Here is a 22481-nt window from a genome sequence, read left to right on the forward strand (position 1 = left end):
AAGCAACCTGAAGGAACAGCTGCAATCCAAGGGCCCGGTGTGGACTCCAGCAGAGAAGCCCCAGAGAGGGCCTGCGCAGTCTACCCCACAGAAAAAGGGGCGAACCACCGGTACCAGCAGCAAGAGGGCAATTGCTAACCCAAAGTGCAGTGTCCTAAACAGCAAAGAAAGATTAAGGAGTAGGCCTCATACTCAACTGGCCAAAGATCACCCCAGGCACTTCCAGGCCGGCCTGGTCATCTTTACCATCTGTGACGGTCTCCCTGGACTAAACTTCTGCCGAGTAAAAGAGGAGAAGGTAAAGAGACTACTGTTTGTGCCTGTTTCTTTCATTGCTTGTCGGCCCTGCACCGTGCTAGTCACACAACACCATAGACTTCCACAAGCACCAACTGTGTCCCGGGGCACCGCTCCACCTGTGGGGAGCAGTACCACCATCGCTGCCACTTCATCACCCCGGAGGCCTCACACAGCAGCGGCGGCTTAATAGCCGCATACCACAGGTGGCGTCACGAACACAAACTTAAAGTCATCAGCCACATATTCTACTGACACCCACCAGGGCCACGGAGCCGGGCCCAGCCACCACTGACTACCACCGGACTAGTCCGGCCCGGCACCGGGTGTCCCATAGCCCTGGGGTGGGCGAGTCAAATTTTGGCGTCACGAACAGGATTTCGTGCCCGGTCCCACCGGGTACTGTGCGCCTGCAGGAATTGTGCTTAAAAGACTGTGTACTGGTTGTAAATTGCCGCCGCCATTAGCCGCGCCGAGCGCAGGAAGAAGGGGGGCGTGCCTGACAAAGAGCGCGAAGGGAGCGCGCCATCAGAGCAGAGCGCTGTTAACCCCGTGCGACCCAGAAGAAAATTTGAAAAGTGAACAGAGCCTGGTAAGGTTCACTAAGGGGGAAGAAGATGTCCGACTCAGAGGGAGAGCAGGTGGCTGCCATCGCCCAAGGCGCCGCAGCACCGGCCGAAGCAGTCCCAGTCACCGTCGCCCCAGCCCCCACTGTAGCGCCGGTAATGCCGATCACCATGCCATACATACCGGGAGCAGAATGGCTGCCGCAGTACTCCGGGGAGTCCCATACCTTGAGTGACTTCAGAGAAAGCCTGCACAGCTTATTCCGGGTGTATCCGCTGACTGAGAGCCAGAAGGTGGGCATAGTAAAGGGACAGCTAGCCGGCGCAGCCCAGCGTGAAGCGAAGTCCTGGCCTGATACAGATAAAGGGACAGCAGCCCAGATACTGGCCAAGCTAAAGAGTACTTTTGACACCCGCACCGCAGCAGAGATAAAGATGAGATTCTTTGGGTGCAAGCAGCGGGCCACAGACAGCATAAGGGACTATGCCTTAAACTTGCAGGAGGCCCTGAAAGCAGTTAAACAGGTGGACCCAGAGAGTGTACGTGAAGAAGACAAACTCCTAACTGAGCAGTTCATAGAGGGGCTCCTGTCAGATGCCCACAGGACCCAGCTGCGTATCCTGGTCCTGCAGAACCCTGCTCTGGACTTTGCAAAGTTTAAGGACCAGGCCATCAGGGTACTGAGAGAATCTACACCGAATGACCCAGTACCCCTCCGGCCTCTTGCTATCACGTACCCCGGGGTGGTGCCTGCAACACGAGCCACTGCAGGGGCTGAGGCGCAGTCCCTGGATAAGGATCCCACTGCAGAGCTCAGACAGCAGTTCCAGGAGCTGACCAAGACTGTGGCTGCCCTTGCCAAGACCGTGCAGTCTCTACAAATGACCCCCTCGCCTGCAAAAATCGAGTTGGCCTCCAGCCCAGATGACGTCCCATGGATGCGACAGAGGAGGATTCCGCCGACCCGAGGCAGAGACACAGACCGGTATGATTCAACAGGACAACCGATCTGCCGCCGCTGCAGCCAGGCGGGCCACATTGCACGACGCTGTCCTTTAAATGGGCTGAGCCTGGGGCCAGGAGCCAACCCCCAGGTGTAAGGAAGCCCGGCTCAAACCCCAGCCGCAGCAAGTATGTGGGAGGACGACCGGTCCTTCCCATTGTGCTGGATGGGATCCCTTTGAATGCCCTCCTGGATACGGGGTCCCAGGTAACAACCATCCCCCACAAACTGTACAAAAGATATTGGGCTGATTCAGACATTGACCATGGCCCAGATGATGATTTAACAATTGTGGCCAGTAATGGTCAGCCCTTACCTCAAATTGGGTACAAAGAAGTAACCATTAAAGTGGGGCGGGTGGAATTGCCATGTCAGGGGATGATAATTGTAAATATTGATCGCAAAGAATCTGACCCACTGCTAACCATTGGTACAAATGTGATAGAAAATTGTATTGCCGAAGTGATAATTTTGTTTCAACAGGCGTCTGAAACTGCCAGCTCCGGGCAGCAGCGTGCCCTACAGAGGGAGATCAGAGCCCTGATGAGGAGGCAGCAGGTAGAGCTGGCCGGAGGAGAAATTGGCAGTGTGAGGGTAAGTGACCCCCTCCCCATTGCAATACCCCCAAGAAGTGAAATGTTGATATGGTGTCGGGCAGCAATAGGCCTCAAGGGTCAGGATTACCATGCCTTGGTAGAACCGGTGTATTCAGACAGTAGGCCTGGAGTCCTGGTAGCCAGAGGGGTAGCGGACGTCCGCAAGGGGAGAGTGCCCGTCCGTGTCTTGAATTGTGGGGAGGAGGAGGCCAAATTGCCCCGGTACGCCACTGTAGCAAAACTGTACACTGTCAGCAACAACACCATTAAAGCAGTGGAACCCTTGATCCCGTCCGACCAGGCGGAAGACAATGGCTCCAAGGGGCAGCTGGAAGACTGGTGCCAAAAATTACATGTAGGCACCGACTCCACCCCCTCGCACCAAAAGCATGGGGTTTACCGGGTGGTACAGGAGTACGAGCGGGTCTTCAGCAAACACCCCCTAGATTTTGGGCAGGTGAAAGGGGTTAAACATCAAATCCCCACGGGTGATCATCATCCCATTAAAGAGAGATACCGCCCTGTACCCCCCGCACAGTATCAGTGTGCCAAGGAAATGTTACGAGAAATGAAGGAGGCTGGGGTTATCAGAGATAGTTGTAGCCCCTGGGCAGCTCCACTAGTGCTCGTAAAGAAAAAAGATGGTACAATGAGAATGTGTGTAGATTACAGGCAAATTAACCGCATTACACATAAAGATGCTTATCCACTGCCCAGAATAGAGGAGTCACTAACAGCCTTAAAGTCAGCTAACTATTTCTCCACCTTGGATCTCACCAGTGGGTATTGGCAGGTTCCCGTGGCAGAGGCGGACAAGGAGAAGACTGCATTCACGACACCAATGGGCCTCTGTGAGTTCAACTGTATGCCATTCGGGCTCTGCAACGCCCCAGGGACATTCCAAAGGTTGATGGAGTGCTGCTTGGGCCACCACAACTTTGAAACCGTGCTGTTGTACCTGGATGACGTCATAGTCTACTCCAAGACTTATGAGGACCACCTGAAGCACTTAGCAGAAGTGTTTGAGTCCTTGTCGAAATATGGCCTGAAGATCAAGCCGTCCAAATGTCACCTCTTGAAGCCAAAGGTACAGTACCTGGGTCATGTGGTCAGCGCAGAAGGTGTGGCACCTGATCCGGAGAAAGTCACTGTAATCAAGGACTGGCCAAGACCCACCACAGTGAAGGAGGTGCGGCAGTTCCTTGGACTGGTGGGCTACTACCGAAGGTTCATTGATGGTTTCACCAAGATAGCAGCGCCCCTTCAAGATCTCCTGGTGGGCCAGCCAAAGCAGGCTAAGAAGCAGAGCCCTCCATTTGAATGGAGCAGCCAACTAGAAACATCCTTTGTCCGGCTGAAAGGGGCTCTCACGGGAGAAGAAATTCTGGCCTACCCTGACTACAGCCAACCGTTTGTACTGTATACAGACGCCAGCAACGTGGGACTGGGAGCAGTTCTGTCCCAGGTACAGGGAGGCAGAGAGAGGGTGATAGCGTACGCCAGTAGGAAGCTTCGGCCCACAGAAAGGAATCCAGAAAACTACAGTTCCTTCAAGCTGGAGTTCCTCGCTATTGTTTGGGCAGTGACTGAACGCTTCAAGCACTATCTGGCATCGGCCAAGTTCACCATCTTCACGGACAACAATCCGTTGACACACCTGGCAACAGCCAAGTTAGGTGCGATGGAACAGCGATGGGTGGCCCGGCTGTCTAACTTTGACTTTACCATCAAGTATCGGGCTGGCAAGAAGAATAACAATGCTGATGCGCTGTCCAGAATGCCTCACTTACCCGAGTCTGGAGAAGACCTGGATGAACTCGAAGAGATAGAGTTACCGGCTTTCCATCACCAAGGTGTTTCCCAGTGTGAGCATGCTGTGGGAGTGAAGCGCTCAAGCCAGCACGAGGTCTCGGTCAACCCATTACTCCACCATAATTGGGAAGAGACACAGAACGGTGACCCGGCCGTGCGATTGGTCAAAGAGAAGCTAGCGCAAGCTGAGACCCATCTTGGCCCAGACGCTCCAGAGGAAGCCCAGCAGCTGTGGAAGGAGAGGGGACGACTGTTCACCTACCAAGGCAAGCTCTGCAAGAGATATGTCAACTGGCGAACAAATGAACTTGTCTGGCAGATAGTGGTTCCGCAGAGGGATGCTCCAATGGTCCTAGCAGCATATCATGATAACGCAGGACACTTCGGGTGGAAGAAGTTGGAGGCCCTACTCCGTGATCGGTTCTATTGGGTGCACATGAGAAAGATGATCGAGAAGTGGTGCCGAGACTGTGGCCCGTGTAACCTGAGGCGGAAGGATGATGCCAGCCAAAGGTCTCCCCTACAGCCAATTGTCACGAAGCAGCCCCTGGAGTTGGTGGCCCTGGACCACGTGAAGTTAACACCAAGCCGGTCAGGCTATGTGTACGCCCTCACCATTGTGGACCATTACTCTCGTTTCCTGGTAGTAGTGCCTGTGAAGGACCAGACAGCCAGAACAGCAGCTAGAGCGTTCCAGGCATCCTTTTGTCGACCTCACGGTTATCCGGAAAGGGTACTGACTGATCAAGGTCCTGCATTCGAGGCCGAAGTGTTCCAAGAGTTCTGTAACATGTACGGCTGTAAGAAAATCCGAACCACACCGTACCACCCCCAAACCAATGGACTGTGCGAGAAAATGAACCATGTGGTTATTGATATGCTGAAGACCCTACCGCTGGAAGAAAGGAACCAATGGCCAGAGAAGTTGCCAGATCTGGTAGACCTGTACAACCATATCCCAGTAAATTCGACCAACTGCAGCCCCGCTTACCTGATGCGAGCCAGACCTGGCAAGTTGCCTGTAGACTTTGAGATGGGGACTGTGTCGCCTGAGGCGGTTCAAGAAATAGAGGATTGGGATACAGAACGGCAGCAGCGGTACCGTAAGGTCCAGGAGTGCGTAGAGAGGAGCCTGTCTCAAGCAAGAACGAGACAAGAGCAGCATTACAATCAAACAGCCCCAGCAACTCCCTTAGCACCTGGAGAACAAGTCCTCAAGAAGAAGCGGAGGACGCATAAATTGGATGATCAGTGGGAAAACGAGCCCTACACCATTATCCCCTCCAACTTTGACAATAGTAAGGTATGCCTCATAAGCAAGGATGAAGGCAAGACCTATCAAGCAATTTCTCGAGACCGCCTGAAAGCGTGCCCTGAACGGTGCAGAATCCAAAGAGAAATGGAAGGAGTACAAGGAAGTCCCCAAAGTCAAGAGAAAGAAGGGGAGATGATTCAAACCATCCTTGGAAAATTCCCCAAAACTTGGACCCGAATAAACAATGCCATAGTGGTACCAGTTTTGACGTTTCCGCAGTTGGTCGAGCCAGAAACAGAAAAGGTTCTGGATCCACCTAAAGAACCGTCCGCTCCAACACGAGATGACACGCCAGCAGTGGAACAGGAGGATCAACCCCCTGTCAGTGGTGAACCTGTCATACCCTTGGCGACTCTTAGACCACATAGGCAACCATCACGCTTACCTATCGGGGTTAGGCCCACCTGTAGTGCTGAGGTAGAAGACGCACCACGTAGTCAGGGGCAAACACCAGAGCTACGCAGGTCCCAACGCAGCACTCGGGGACAACCCCCTCCAAGGTATAGAGAGTCAACTGTATAAGGGAAAAAGAAGGAGTATTTATTAGAATGTACATAGTTATGCAAAATGTCTGTAAGGTTGTGTACAAAATGTTTTTCTTTTTCTTTGATTGCGAAAATGGACAATTGGGCCACTGGACTATGGGTGGCCAACACCTAAATTGTTCATAGTTAGCACCAGTGTGCTCAACACCCCTGAAGAAAAACCCGTCCGGCGTGCATAGAATGGGGTCATCAATGCTCTGACGCACGCCCAGAGCCTACGTTGGGGGTTTGATCGCGGCGGGTCCCCCATGGAGCAGTGTAATGGACACCTGGCAGGGAGCCACACTGGACTCTCATAGTAATGTTTAAGTTTGTAACGTTAAAGTATTTGCGCCTCCCATAATGGGATGAAATGTTCTAACATGTCATGTTTGTTTCTACAGTCCGGGAGTACTGAATTTAACTAAGGGGGAGTGTGGCGCCCCAGGACCTGGTCGCCACAACAGCATTGCCCTCCCAAAGGGTTAATGCTGAGCCTGGAGGTAATTGGGAGATCTATTGGCCAGTACGTTTAACACCCAACGCAGTTCTCCCTCCGGCCAGCAGGGGGAGCTCTGAACCTGGAACTTCAGGGAGCATTCCTTAAGTCTAGCTGGAGGGAGGAAGTGTAGGCAGTCTGTAGGGATAAGTGGAAGGAAGCAGACGCAGAGTGAGCTGTCCTGCAGAACTGGGGCCTAGAGCTAGAGTAGCTTGGCCCAGGGAAGCAGGAGTAGCTGAGAGGCAGCAGAGAGACTCGGACATCGGAGTCTGTGGTTGCCAGGGTATAAAATCCGTCCCTGGTAGCCGAATCCGGAGGGCAGGAGAGCTGCAAGCACCTGGCCCAGAAGCAACCTGAAGGAACAGCTGCAATCCAAGGGCCCGGTGTGGACTCCAGCAGAGAAGCCCCAGAGAGGGCCTGCGCAGTCTACCCCACAGAAAAAGGGGCGAACCACCGGTCCCAGCAGCAAGAGGGCAATTGCTAACCCAAAGTGCAGTGTCCTAAACAGCAAAGAAAGATTAAGGAGTAGGCCTCATACTCAACTGGCCAAAGATCACCCCAGGCACTTCCAGGCCGGCCTGGTCATCTTTACCATCTGTGACGGTCTCCCTGGACTAAACTTCTGCCGAGTAAAAGAGGAGAAGGTAAAGAGACTACTGTTTGTGCCTGTTTCTTTCATTGCTTGTCGGCCCTGCACCGTGCTAGTCACACAACACCATAGACTTCCACAAGCACCAACTGTGTCCCGGGGCACCGCTCCACCTGTGGGGAGCAGTACCACCATCGCTGCCACTTCATCACCCCGGAGGCCTCACACAGCAGCGGCGGCTTAATAGCCGCATACCACAGGTGGCGTCACGAACACAAACTTAAAGTCATCAGCCACATATTCTACTGACACCCACCAGGGCCACGGAGCCGGGCCCAGCCACCACTGACTACCACCGGACTAGTCCGGCCCGGCACCGGGTGTCCCATAGCCCTGGGGTGGGCGAGTCATAAACGTTTATTTTTTTTTTTCCTGTGCCACAGGATACACGCCATATACCAGGATGGGGGCATATCATGAGCAGGATGGATGGGGGCATTTCATGAGCAGGATGGATGGGGGCATTTCATGAGCAGGATGGATGGGGGCATATCATGAGCAGGATGGATGGGGGCATATCATGAGCAGGATGGATGGGGGCATATCATGAGCAGGATGGATGGGGGCATTTCATGAGCAGGATGGATGGGGGCATTTCATGAGCAGGATGGATGGGGCCATTTCATGAGCAGGATGGATGGGGGCATATCATGAGCAGGATGGATGGGGCATTTCATGAGCAGGATGGATGGGGGCATTTCATGAGCAGGATGGATGGGGGCATATCATGAGCAGGATGGATGGGGGCATATCATGAGCAGGATGGATGGGGCATTTCATGAGCAGGATGGATGGGGGCATTTCATGAGCAGGATGGATGGGGGCATATCATGAGCAGGATGGATGGGGGCATATCATGAGCAGGATGGATGGGGGCATTTCATGAGCAGGATGGATGGGGGCATATCATGAGCAGGATGGATGGGGGCATTTCATGAGCAGGATGGATGGGGTATATCATGAGCAGGATGGATGGGGGCATTTCATGAGCAGGATGGATGGGGGCATATCATGAGCAGGATGGATGGGGCATTTCATGAGCAGGATGGATGGGGGCATTTCATGAGCAGGATGGATGGGGGCATTTCATGAGCAGGATGGATGGGGGCATATCATGAGCAGGATGGATGGGGGCATTTCATGAGCAGGATGGATGGGGGCATTTCATGAGCAGGATGGATGGGGGCATATCATGAGCAGGATGGATGGGGGCATATCATGAGCAGGATGGATGGGGGCATATCATGAGCAGGATGGATGGGGGTATATCATGAGCAGGATGGATGGAAGGTATATTATTAGCAGGATGGATGGGAGGTATATTATTAGCAGGATGGGGGGTATATGAGCAGGATCATATACAAGGCAGGAGGATCCTTATCAGAATGGGGTACCTTAGTAGAGAATTTGGGGACATTACCCCCATAACAGTGTCAGCAGCAGATCCTCGCCCCATAACAGTGTGTCATGACCATATTTTTTGGTTAAAATTTTATTTTCATATTTTCCTCCTCTAAAACCAGGGTACGTCTTATGGTCAGGTGCGTCTTATAGTCCGAAAAATACGGTAGATAGATAGATAGATAGATAGATAGATAGAGTCCCTGTGAGCACACGCTGCATTTCTCCCGAGCGGTAATGTGAGTTCAAATTACCGGCCGTGGGAAATACCCTGTGGTTACCTCTGCTGTCTCGCTGCGAGGCTGCATTCAGCGCTGTGTCTGTGTCAGTCGCGGCTGGATGCAAGCATCGCAGGACGTGGATTACGCCGGAGCGGTGTGTTTCGTGGGGGTTAATAAACGGGTGAACCAGGAGCTTTTTTGTGTTTTATTTAAAATAAAGGATTTTTCGGTGTGTGTGTTTTTTCACTTTACTTATGGGTTGATCATGTCAGCTGTCTCATTGATGCTGCCATGATCAAGCCTGGACTTAGTGGCGGCGATCCGCCGCCATTAACTCCTTATTACCTTGATCGCCACCGCATCACGGCATCTAGAAGAGCTGGGGACACTCCATGTGGCAGCTGCAGCTGATATTCTCAGCTGCGGGAGGTGGGAGGGAGGCGGGGGACATTAACCTTGCCCCTTGCCCTCCCCAGCCTGAGAATACCGGGCCGCCGCTGTGTGTTTACCTCGGCTGGAAGGTAAAAATACAGCGGAGCCCACGTGTTTTTTTTTCTATATTTCCGTTTGCTTTCTAAGTGTATTCTATATGTCTGTGTCTGTGTTCTATGTCTGTGTCTGTGATGTCTGTGTGTGTGTCTGTGATGTGTGTGTTTACTCTCTGCTCCGCTTCCTCTTCCTGTCATAATGACATCACTTCCCTGCAAACCGCAGGCAGCGATGTACATTACCGCAGGTAAACCGCAAAATACCGCAGGGGATAACGCAGGAAAACGCAATGAACCGCACAGAATTTGCTGCCTGCGTTATTCCCTGCGGGATTTCACGATTACAATGCAGTCAATGGAGTGAAATCCCGCAGCGACGTGCGGAAAAGAAGTGACATGCAATTGTTTTTGCTGCGGGAATCCCGCAGCAAAACATGCAGCTGTCAAAATCCAAATAGTGCGCACAGCATTTTTTTTTTCCATAGGTTTTGCTGGTGATTCACTGCAGAGATGTTATGAACATTTTCTGTAGCGAAACATGCAGCAAAACCGTAGGAAATCCGCGGGAAAAAACGGTAAGTGCGCACAGGGCCTTACGACTGAAAAAAGTTCCTTTTCATGGTGGTCTTGTAATTAAACTGTCTTCCCCATCTTTTCATGCATGTTGTACAAAATATTGCAATTTGGATTACATGGGCACAAAGTTTATGTATAACATTGACTGCATCAACCAAAGAGCCATGGGAAATATTGGAAATTGTAGTCATGTGACTTTGCTTAACTATTTATTAGCCTTCTTTGTAGTCTAGTCACAGCCTTTTAGCCATGGGGCTCTTGCGCTGAAGAACAAAGAAAGAATTGGAACAATAAGCACATGAGAAAGGGATTTTTTATGGCTATATTCCCAGGACGCTTATCAAACACTCAAATCCTGCGCAACCCTTTTAATGACTCTAGATGTATATGTTTATATAGAATGCCAAACCCAATTATTTTTGATTGTGATTGCCACCCTCTCTTAATCCATATGTTCTCATTTAGGAAAGCTGACATAGCAAAAGATATTTGGTATTATATTATATAGGGAATATAGAAATTGTGAATATAGCTAAAACAGTTAACAGGTATTGGAGTGTGAACAGCTTTGAAACGAGAGATTGATCCTTGAACAGAGTGGCCCCCGCCAATAGGAGCCAGAGTACAGGACTTTAATGGCCAGGCTCTTTTACCATCAAGTACCGGGTTAACCTGTCATAGTGTGGGCTGCAACACTGGACTGGGTTGCGCTGGAAGTCACAGAACCAGTTAGATCTAAAGCAACTCAGTGAAAACGTGAACTATGTCTGATAATGCTGTACAAAACTGTAAGGCTATGTTCACACACTGCGTTTTTTACCTGCGTTTTGGGTCCGTTTTTGCTGCAGAAATTTCTTGAGAAATTCTTGTGACCTTTCTGCAGACATTCCCCAGCAAAACCTATGGCAAAAAAAATTAGCTGTGCACACACTGCGTTTTTTTCTTAAGAAAATTCTTTCAGTAGATTTTCTTAAGAAAAAGAATGAGCATGTCACTTCTTTTCTGCAGCTAACTGCGTTTTTTGCCATAGATAATTGGCACAATAACGCAGGGAGCAACCAGCGGTAAAAACGCACCAAAAACAGACCGAAAACGCACCAAAAACGCACCGAAAACGCGGCAAAAACGCAGGTGCGTTTTTGGTGCGTTTTTTAACACAGGTGCACTCTTAAGAAATTTCTTAAGAAATTTCTTAAGAAAAATCATTTTTCTAGTGTGAACATAGCCTAATGCCCTGGAAGATATGTGCCCACTATATGGAGTGTAATATTGCTGCCAATAATGAGTCGTTGAGAAAAGTGTTGTTTAATAAAAACTTTTTGGTCTCCTTGTGAGTACGAGTCATCTTTCTGTCCTGGCCAGCCGACGTCAACGATAGTATGCAGTTTGCATGGGTTCAGAGCCCACAAGACACAAATCCACACACCAAGCCAAGACCATGTCATTCAAGTAGCGTGACAGGGCACCTGGAGTCAATCCCTTGTCCACGAGTACCTCCGCATGGCACCCTATAAGTGTGTCCGACTATTTCAAGTGGGCACCAAAAAAGCAGTTTATCACATCTTGGAGCCCGCCTGAAATAGGCAGATCCTGCAAAAAATAATGGCCAACGGAGCATATAGTGACTCAATTTGTATCATTAAAATCAATTGCCCTGTCAGTGTGTGACGCCCTGGACTAGCCAGGTAGTCACAGTTAGTGCCCCACACAACACCGGTCCCCTAAAAAGGAGTCATCAGCCAACCATAAAAACCCTAGTCACCTCCCTCAGTGCTTAATGAACACACCAGGGGGCAGAGCCATGCGGTTGGCACGCCCACCGAGGAGTTCAGAGGGCCTGAGGCAGAAAAAAGTAAACAGTCTAGTCTGAGTCTAGTCAGAGTGAGGAATGTAGGAGGTGAGGCCTGTGAGACAGGCCAGTGACAGTCTGACAGCTGTGAGGGTCGTAGCCTGAACACCTTGGCTAGGAGGCAAGCGGTGGCCTCAGCCTGCAGGAGCCGGGAAGACGGCTCGGTGGAACCGTGGTGGACCGAAACAGGGTAGTGGCCCGCCGGTACCGACCCGGGGAACCGACTCGGAAGCCGAAGCACACAGGGGGGTACTCAGACCCTGAAACGATCATTAACTGATTGCGGTCTGGACTATAGGTCATTTCCCACCCAAGTCCCGAGTGAAGACAACAGCCCACCGAGGGGGGTAGAAAGCCACCGCACAGGCAGAGAGATCCCACGGGCCAGCGTCTGTGGGCAAAAGGGCTCTCCCGACATACACAAAGCCGAAGAGCGGACTCCCATCGCTGAAGCGCAGGCAGTCTACAGCTACACAACACGGTGCAGGAGAAAGGCAGAGACCACCATCACCACCACCACCCGACCGCAGTCGGCTTCGGGCACCGACCACCATCAACTTGGTATACCAGAGACTTGTGTGTGTCAATAACAGTGAGTACAACAGTGCCCTCTGGCCGCGCATATCGCCCTGCATTGCCCAGCTATCCCCAATGTGCCATCATCCCTGCCCACGGAGGGGTTAACATCTGGCTGCACTACCATCTCCCTTGGGTGCCCCGTAACTGCAGTGGTGATGTCTACCTTCACCACATCCCGTGGGTGGCGTTACGAACTCAAGCGCGGCTCCGGCCATGCACCTACCTAACCCCCACCGAAAGCGCCAGCATCCCCTTTCAGAGCAAAGTGACCCAGGGTCCGGAGGCACTCGAGCCACCTACCAACGAGCCCGGATCTGAGCGGCTCGGCTGCGGCCGAGCGCGGGGCGGTACAAGTGCATATGCCCAAATCCTTTTTTTCAGGGCTTCGGACATAGGCCTCCAATGCACTGACGAGTGGTAAAACATAATGAGAAACCATCCTAAAACTCAAGGAAATGTTGCTGAATACTCAATGTATCAAATACCAGGTGTCAGCATCAGGTATAAACTTGTAGTAAATTTATATTATTCTGATATTTGACATTTGAGAAAATTCTAACATTGAAATGTCAACATCAAATAAATTTGATATAAATTCTTCACTCTGACACATGACTGACGTGTAATACCTAATTGACATTTTAGGGATGTCCGACTCCTAATATGACACTGTGACTTCATACTAATATTTATAAAAGTCAGATGTTAGAGTCATATGGCAGTTGTGTGTCAGCTATTACGTGTATGGTGAGGAAATTGTTGAAAAATCGTACATTATTCTGATAATTGATGAGGACACCTGAGTACCGGTATTTCCTCATACAGTTAGGTCCAGAAATATTTGGACAGTGACACAATTTTCGCGAGTTGGGCTCTGCATGCCACCACATTGGATTTGAAATGAAACCTCTACAACAGAATTCAAGTGCAGATTGTAACGTTTAATTTGAAGGTTTGAACAAAAATATCTGATAGAAATTGTAGGAATTGTACACATTTCTTTACAAACACTCCACATTTTAGGAGGTCAAAAGTAATTGGACAAATAAACCAAACCCAAACAAAATATTTTTACTTTCAATATTTTGTTGCGAATCCTTTGGAGGCAATCACTGCCTTAAGTCTGGAACCCATGGACATCACCAAACGCTGGGTTTCCTCCTTCTTAATGCTTTGCCAGGCCTTTACAGCCGCAGCCTTCAGGTCTTGCTTGTTTGTGGGTCTTTCCGTCTTAAGTCTGGATTTGAGCAAGTGAAATGCATGCTCAATTGGGTTAAGATCTGGTGATTGACTTGGCCATTGCAGAATGTTCCACTTTTTTGCACTCATGAACTCCTGGGTAGCTTTGGCTGTATGCTTGGGGTCATTGTCCATCTGTACTATGAAGCGCCGTCCGATCAACTTTGCGGCAATTGGCTGAATCTGGGCTGAAAGTATATCCCGGTACACTTCAGAATTCATCCGGCTACTCTTGTCTGCTGTTATGTCATCAATAAACACAAGTGACCCAGTGCCATTGAAAGCCATGCATGCCCATGCCATCACGTTGCCTCCACCATGTTTTACAGAGGATGTGGTGTGCCTTGGATCATGTGCCGTTCCCTTTCTTCTCCAAACTTTTTTCTTCCCATCATTCTGGTACAGGTTGATCTTTGTCTCATCTGTCCATAGAATACTTTTCCAGAACTGAGCTGGCTTCATGAGGTGTTTTTCAGCAAATTTAACTCTGGCCTGTCTATTTTTGGAATTGATGAATGGTTTGCATCTAGATGTGAACCCTTTGTATTTACTTTCATGGAGTCTTCTCTTTACTGTTGACTTAGAGACAGATACACCTACTTCACTGAGAGTGTTCTGGACTTCAGCTGATGTTGTGAACGGGTTCTTCTTCACCAAAGAAAGTATGCGGCGATCATCCACCACTGTTGTCATCCGTGGACGCCCAGGCCTTTTTGAGTTCCCAAGCTCACCAGTCAATTCCTTTTTTCTCAGAATGTACCCGACTGTTGATTTTGCTACTCCAAGCATGTCTGCTATCTCTCTAATGGATTTTTTCTTTTTTTTCAGCCTCAGGATGTTCTGTTTCACCTCAATTGAGAGTTCCTTAGACCGCATGTTGTCTGGTCACAGCAACAGCTTCCAAATGCAAAACCACACACCTGTAATAAACCCCAGACCTTTTAACTACTTCATTGATTACAGGTTAACGAGGGAGACGCCTTCAGAGTTAATTGCAGCCCTTAGAGTCCCTTGTCCAATTACTTTTGGTCCCTTGAAAAAGAGGAGGCTATGCATTACAGAGCTATGATTCCTAAACCCTTTCTCCGATTTGGATGTGAAAACTCTCATATTGCAGCTGGGAGTGTGCACTTTCAGCCCATATTATATATATAATTGCATTTCTGAACATGTTTTTGTAAACAGCTAAAATAACAAAACTTGTGTAACTGTCCAAATATTTCTGGACCTAACTGTATATACAATGTACACGTGGCATGTCATCAGTAGTGAGAAAACGATGTGTGATGCCCCTGACCTTATCAGGGTGTCACAGGGAACTGCACTCCATTCTCTGATAGTATAGAACTCACCCTCCATGGTTCTGGGATTCTAACTATTGGTATTGCTTCCATCAGCATTCAAATCCTAGCCACACCTCACACCACACACTGTCATGCACACCAGTGGGTGGTCTAGCTGGAAAAGGGCCACCCGCCTAGGGTCAGGCAGACTGGTGGGAGGCACATAGTCAGAACAGAGTAGCCCTCAGAGAGTGAGGAGCTAAGGGAGTTGTAGCTCTCTGGGAGACTTTGGTTAGATTGCAGATGGTGGTCTGGGACCGGAGGAGTCGGAAACCCGGTCGCAGGGTATTGGAGAAGGGTGCCCAGACTTAGTTTTGGAGAACGGTCGGCACCGGAAAATCTAGCAAATGGACCCGTACCGAGAACGGCAGGGTACTGGACCCTAGATCAGGGAGTAGCTTCACGCAACCTGATAATTAACCTGTGGAAGATAGTCTCTTTATGAACTTTCCCCAAGAACTCAGAGATTGAAGGCACCAACACAACGAGTGGGATAGGGCTTTCCAGCTTATGCGGCCCACTGAGATCCCAAGTGTCAGCCATCGAGAGCACAGCTACTCTATTTAATTATAGGGAGCAGGACCCTGACAGCTTCAGGCTGAGAAGTCACTCAGAAACGTCTAAACACTAGTGCATGGAGGCAGGCTCCAGATCGTCAGCAATACCAACGGCGACGGATTCCCGGACAAGCTCCCCAGAGTGGCAGCGGCACCCAGAGACTTGGTTTACTCCTGTGTCAGAGTCTATTGCATGCTGTGAACCCAGAAACATATTATTCAGGTACATAGAGTTACATCTTTACATAACAGTGTATCTCTATGTACCTTTAATGTAGAGATGAAGAAAAAGTCAGTTTTTTCGTTCTTATAAAAGGGCTAAAAATAATGAAAAACAAAGCATAAATTCTCCATTTTTTTTCTACTGCGTTTTTCTGAAAGTGTCTGTAACACACAACACAACCATTATCTCTCACTATTGCCTGTTTGTTGCATTTCTTTTATGCATATTCCCTCCTCATTTGATGTGTTTTTGTTGCAGATGTGAATCCAAGTTTTAAATGATTTTTAAATATTACAAAAAAAGCTTTAATTCTGAGTTTAAAAATGCAACAGCATTTTTTTACTTTGTTTATAATCCCCCATGCTGGGCCCAATATGTTCTCCATATATGTGGTCCTCCTATGTCCCCCATTTGGTCTCCATATAATCTCCCATCCTGGTCCACAAATGTCCTCCATCCTTGTCCCCATATAATCTCTCATCCTAGTCAGCATATGTCATTCATCCTGGTACCGATATAATCTTCCCTCTTGGTCCCCATATGTGATACATCTTGGTCCCCATTATAATCTCCCATCCTTGTCCCCATATGTCATCCATCCTGTTCCCCATATAGTCCCCCTTTTTGGTTCCCATATGTTAACCATGCAGGTCCCCATATAATCCTCATATGACTAAAATAATGAAATAAAATAAAATATTGAAATGAAATAAAATAATAAAAGATTCTTCTTAACTGTTCGCGGTCCAGCAGTGTCCTCTTTTTGCTTCATTCTGGGTGTGGAAGAGCCATCGCACAGCAGTGATATCATACGCTGGCAATGTGTGCCTTGATGTCAGATGTTGGTCTCTGATAGGCCGGTGGCTGACGCTGGAGATGAGCATGCTAACATCATCTACCAGCCTCTGATAGGCTGCTGGATATTTTAATTATTGCGGTGCAAGAAAGTTTTCCTGTACGGCAATATGTTTCAAATGAATGTGAGTCTGAAGACGCACACTCAGTTGAAACCAGCAGGCCCCTAACAACTGGGTCGGGTCGCTGCTTCATGCTGGTTCAAGGTACCAGCTGCAGTTTTAACAGTCAGTTTCCCCTTGCCAGAGAGAACCCACAGAATTCCACCCCTGAGTGTGGATCAATGGGCAGATGAAGTAGTAGGTGTTTATAGTACAGAGCTTCTTCTTTGTTGTGCACATAGAGAAGCAGTGTTTGGGTCGTGTGGATTAAGTGAAAGCTGCTTAGACTGCACTGTGTGGATAAAGGGGATCAGGCTTTGGAGTGGAAAGGTTTGGAAGCCACACAGGGTAAACACTGCTCCCCTACTTTACTTTGAATTGTAAAGGATGAAATAAACTATGAAAATCCTCAGAATAAATTTACAATGCAATAGATGTCAAATTATATTAATTATATTGCACAGTGCACAGTACACTGAGTAATTCTTCTGTGTTTTATTATTGACACTAAAATATATATATATATATATATATATATATATATTTATATTTATTATTGAAACTAAAATATAAGGGTTCAGATTATTCATCTCGAATATTTTGTGCTACTTGTGTATTCGTCACGAATAACAAATCTAATGCTAGTCAGTGGGAAATAATTTTCTGGCGGACCCTCCCAAGATGTCTGGCAGGGCTGTAAAAATGCTGAAATGGATGGAAAAGTGCTGAAGTTGAATGGAGCAGCATGGAAAAGATGCCTGGATGCATCTGTGAAATGCAGGTTGCATCTGGGTACAATGTTGTCAAAGTAATACGCCACTTTGACATGTGGTCCCCCACCTATTTGTGATAACCAGCGCAGATAAAATAGATTGCTTTGATTTATCTTGACTGGTTATCAGAAATAGAGGCTCCCCAACTCTGATTTTTTTTTTAAATTATTTAATTATATAATTAATTTAAAAAAAACAACGTGGGCTTGTCCCATTTTTGATAACCAGCGCAGATAAAGCAGACAGCTGGGGACTGGTATTCTCAGGCTATGAAGGTCCATGGTTGTTAGGCTCTCCCCAGTCTAAAAATAGCAGTTCTCAGCCGCTTCACAATTAGCTCATCCATTAAATGCGCCAATTATGACACTTTACGCAGCTCATACCGATCGTCCTGGAGTGGCGGCAATCAGGGTAATATATGGGATTGATGTCAGCTGTGATTTGTCAAAAATCACACCTGCCTTCAGGCCCTGGGTTGGTAATGGAGAGGTATCTATGAGGTCCCCCATTACTAACCCTGTAATAAAAAAAACAAACACAAAAATTCTTTATTTTAAACAATAAAAAAAGGTCAGACGTAATCCACATGATGTCCCATGACAATCCCGGCTCTGCTACATCCAGAAGCTGCAGTGATGAAAAACATGCCCACCAGAGTCGTCTAATAGAATACCCGGGACCTTAACCCGGTCACGGACCCACAACAGATTTGCAGGGGGTCAGGTTGTTTGGGTGGCGGGTTAATGGGATCTCGGGCATGGGACTGGACTGTTGTAGGAAGAGGCTGCAATGGAGCAGGTTGAGTCTCCGCTACTACTGAAACGGCAGCGTTACACCGTTGGAACGATTGACTCATAAAGTGTTAGTAACGTTTAAGTTAGCAGCCTCCCTGATGAGGGACGTATTGTGTGAATAAAAAGGTTTCTTTTTCTATTTCACAGTTTGAAAAAAATAAATAAATAAACCTCTGATGTCCTTTAAACAAGGGGGATTGTGACGCACTGGCCTATCAGGTCGTCACAGGGTATTGTGCAATCTTCCCTTCTGTGCAATATCCACCTCCTTCTTGGTTACGAGTCCCTAACCAATGGTGTTGCCAAAACCAGCTAATCAAAATCCTAGGAACACTCTGCACCACACCCACCAGACACACCAGTGGATGGCCTGAGTGGAATAAGGTCGCCCACTTGGGGGGTTGGTTAAGGGGAGGTCAGGAGTGTCAGGAGTAGGCCAGTGCAGTGTTGGAAGTGAAGGATAGAGGAGGTCACGAGCTGGGCTCCTTGGAAGTACTAGGTAGCAGACGGTCTGGGCCTAGTAGGAGCTGGACCCCCAGTCGCAAGGGATCATGACAAGGGGCACGGTATTGTCATGGAGGTCAGCCGGTGGCTTGTACCATCACCGGGCTGGGACCAGTGCACGACGGGTACGTGGACCCCAGATCGGGGAGTAGTTTCAGGCAACCTGACAATTCAACCCGACGAGAACGGAGCCTTCAAGATCCGCTCACCACCCGCTCCAAAATCGGGGTACTAGCGCAACGAGGGGGATAGGACTTTCCACTAAAACGGTCTAGGAAATCCCAAGCGTGAACCCTGAGAGCAAGCTCCCTCAGTTAGCCTCACTGGGAAGCGGGACCCGACTAGTTTCAAGCTATAGGGGCCAACTAAGAAGAGAACAAGGTGCCAAGGGAAAGGTCACAGATCATCAGGCAACACCAGCAGAAACGGGACCCAAACATGCTCCCCCTCAGCGGCAGCGGTGTCCATAACTTTGGTTTACTAAGTTGTCGGTGTCAGCATTATTGGACTGAGTGAGTATGCAAGTGACCCTTACCTCCCCAACTGCACATCCCTGTTCCCATCACTCAGTCCCTACCCATGGAGGGGTTAAACACCTGGCTGCCCACTCCATTTCCACCAGGTACTCCCCAGCTGCAGTGGTGGTACTCCACCTTACCACACACCACGGGTGGCATCACAAACTGTAAATACACCATCCCCTGTAAATATTCCCTTAATTCGAGTAGCCGCACAACCACTGGGTCCGGACGCCCCTCAAGCCACCGCGGATCTGGATCCAAGCAGCCCGGCTTCTGACGCGAGGGCGGCACACAATCGATCACTGCAGCTTCTGAAACACACTGAGGGCAGTAGGGGAATCGGCTGTGAGAATAGGTGACATCAGTCAAGTCACCAGAGTTCATAGCCGGGTTCCTACAGCACCAACTGTGACCGCCGGTGAACCCTAGTGCCTATTAATTCCACTCTTAGCTGCATACCTAATTTAAAATGTGCAAGGCTTGTGGTAAGGGATTTGGAAGTGTATGTCCCACTGATGGTGGTGCATGTAGAGTGGCAGTGGGCCATGGCAAACTGTAGAATCAGCAAGTACAATTGTTTCAAAGAAAATAAGAAGTAATGCACTCAACCTCCATGGCCTGTATGCACACTCACCTTGCAAGACTCAATTGCTGGGAAAAAAATGCATGTTCAAGCACGTTTAAAGTTTGCTCAATAACATTTAAACAAGCCTGCGAAATACTGGGAGAATATAGTGTGTCGCCCTGGGCAAGCCAGGGGACACAGGTAACAACACACACACACCCCACATTCCCTGCAGGTACACCAGCTAACCAAAAATCCTTGTTGCCTTCCTCCAGAGGCTGATGATTCACACCAGGGGGTGGGCCAGGCGGTTGGCTCCGCCCACCGAGGAGGTCACAGCTCTGGATGCGGGAGAAACCAGAGAGTCCAGTGAGGGACATGAAGGAGTAAACAGCGAGTTTAGCCCAGGCAGGGCTTGTGAGCAGAAAGACGAGCTTGTGGAACAGAGTGTAGCTCAGGAGGGAGCTAGAGTGAAGTGAAACAACAGTGGAAGTGACAGAAAAGCCTGAAGGTGGTCTGTGGCTGTGTGCCCAGACGGAGTCAGCAAGGTCAGCAGACGGTGGTGAAGGTCTGCAGTGGGACTGTCTGGAAGTTGCTGGAAGGACCACGGAGGCTGTGTGCCCGGGGGTCTGGAGCAGTATACAAAGGGCAGTCAGCACCAAGGCAGGGGCCTTTCGGATCCCGGCAAGGCTTGGAGTCGCCGTAAATTGCCAAATCCGTTAGTGAAGGGGACGTAGATCCCCCAGCAAGCAAGTCCTGATTGATGGCAAAGGTCCAACCACAACGGGGAAACACCGCCACCGCCAAGGCACCAGTTTCCCAGGGCCGGCGCCTGCGGGCAAAGTGTGGAGCTCCTCCGGCTCAGATTGCAGTCGGGGAGCGGGTAACCGGTGGGAAGCCATCGCTACCAAACAGACATTTCAAAGGTGCAGGGAAGAGACCGTCACCGCTAACTGCAGGGAACCGCAGCATCGTGAACCGTCCGAGGGACCCGTCCAACCAGCCGTTTGTTTACCGAGAACTGTGTCGTGTTTACTGGCTGAGTGAGTACCTCAGTGCCGCAAGGCACAGCGCTGCCCCTGCACCCCACTGGGCCCCGGGATCACCAACCCCTACCCACGGAGGGACAACACAACAACTGGCTGCTCCGCCTCACCATCCCCGGGATCCCCATATAGAGCAGCGGTGGTGTACACTCAATCACCACAACCGTGGGTGGCGTCACGGACAATAAACAATCTCCCCAACCAAATTCCCCTTTTCACTCACGGGCGAGGAGTGCCGCTCGAGAAACCCCCGGGATCCGGCCCACAGCTCGAGCCACCACTGAGCAGCAGCCGCCGGACCCGAGCAGAAGGGGTGAGCGTGGTGTGCCGACACCCTCCTCCCCGCCCGCGACAATAGTCTGGTAAGATAAAACCAAAACTGAACTATTTGTATGCCATAATATACACCATTTTTGGAGGTGAAAAGGCACTGCATATCATTCCAAAACCACCAAACCAACAGTGAACTTTGGGGGTGGGAACATCATGGTGTGGGGCTGTTTTTCAGCATATGGCACTGACAAACTTGATATCAATGAGACATTTTTGCTAAAAATCTGTTGCCATCTACCAGGATGATGAAGATAAATTGAGGGTGGACATTTGAGCACAACAATGATCTCAAACACACAGCCAAGAAAACTCTCAATTGGTTTCAGAGACAGAAAATAAAGCTGCTCGAATGGCCCAGCCAATCACCTGACCTGAATCCAATAAGAAATGTGTAGAAGGAACTATTAGCTCATGGTTGATAGAAGGAGCCCATGAAACAATTCAGGATTTAAAGAGTGTTAGTGTGGAAGAATGGCCCAAAATCACACCTCAGCAATGCATGCAACTATTTTCTTCATATAAAAGGCATCTAGAAGCTGTTACCACCAACAAAGGCTTTTGAATTAAGTAATTATTACATTCCAATAAGTGTGTTCAATACTTTTTACAATGTAATTTCTCATTATTCTACATCACTAAATTTATGGACATATATGGTTTGATTTCGTTGCCTGTGTGGATTGGATGGGTTGTTACTGACATCTGGTGATAAATTCATCTAAATAACATTATTAGAAATATATTTACTGTATTTTTTAGGTTATAAGACACACTTTTCCTCCCAAAATATTGGGAGGAAAATGAGGGGTGCATCTTAAAATCGGAATGTAGCTTATCTGAGGTGGTGGAGAGGGGTCACAGGAGGCAGGGGCAATGCTGTGCACTGTGCTGTGAGCGCTGCTTTGTTTCGGGGCTGCAGGCACTGCTCTGTGCAATGCTGTTCTGTCTGGCGCTGCTCTGTGCGGTGGGCGGCGCTGCTCTGTGCAGCACTGCTCTATGCCGGGGTTGCGGGCAGTTAGGCATGTCCATTCTGAAGATGTCAGCAGTGAGGGCTTCAAATAATGGTGCCCAGAGTCGGAGTGTGCACAGATTGAGCTCTCGGCTCAAGATCTCATCTGCGCACATGCCGCCTCCGGTCCATTCATCTCCCAGCAGCGGGCTTAAGGAAAATGGCATCCGGAGGTGGTGCGTGTGCAGATGAGACCTCGACTTGTCATTTAACTGATGACTCCGGGCACCTCCAACATCTTC

At 49.2% G+C, this 22481-nt stretch overlaps 1 protein-coding gene across 1 annotated transcript in view; it reads right to left on the reverse strand.

The window, feature by feature from the left end:
- Window positions 1–22481, reverse strand: part of SERPINB5 (serpin family B member 5) — a 115276-nt gene that overhangs the window by 84664 nt on the left and 8131 nt on the right. The window lies entirely within an intron of this gene.

The sequence above is a fragment of the Anomaloglossus baeobatrachus genome, chromosome 6 (genome assembly GCF_048569485.1).
Source record: "Anomaloglossus baeobatrachus isolate aAnoBae1 chromosome 6, aAnoBae1.hap1, whole genome shotgun sequence".
Lineage (NCBI taxonomy): Eukaryota > Metazoa > Chordata > Amphibia > Anura > Aromobatidae > Anomaloglossus > Anomaloglossus baeobatrachus.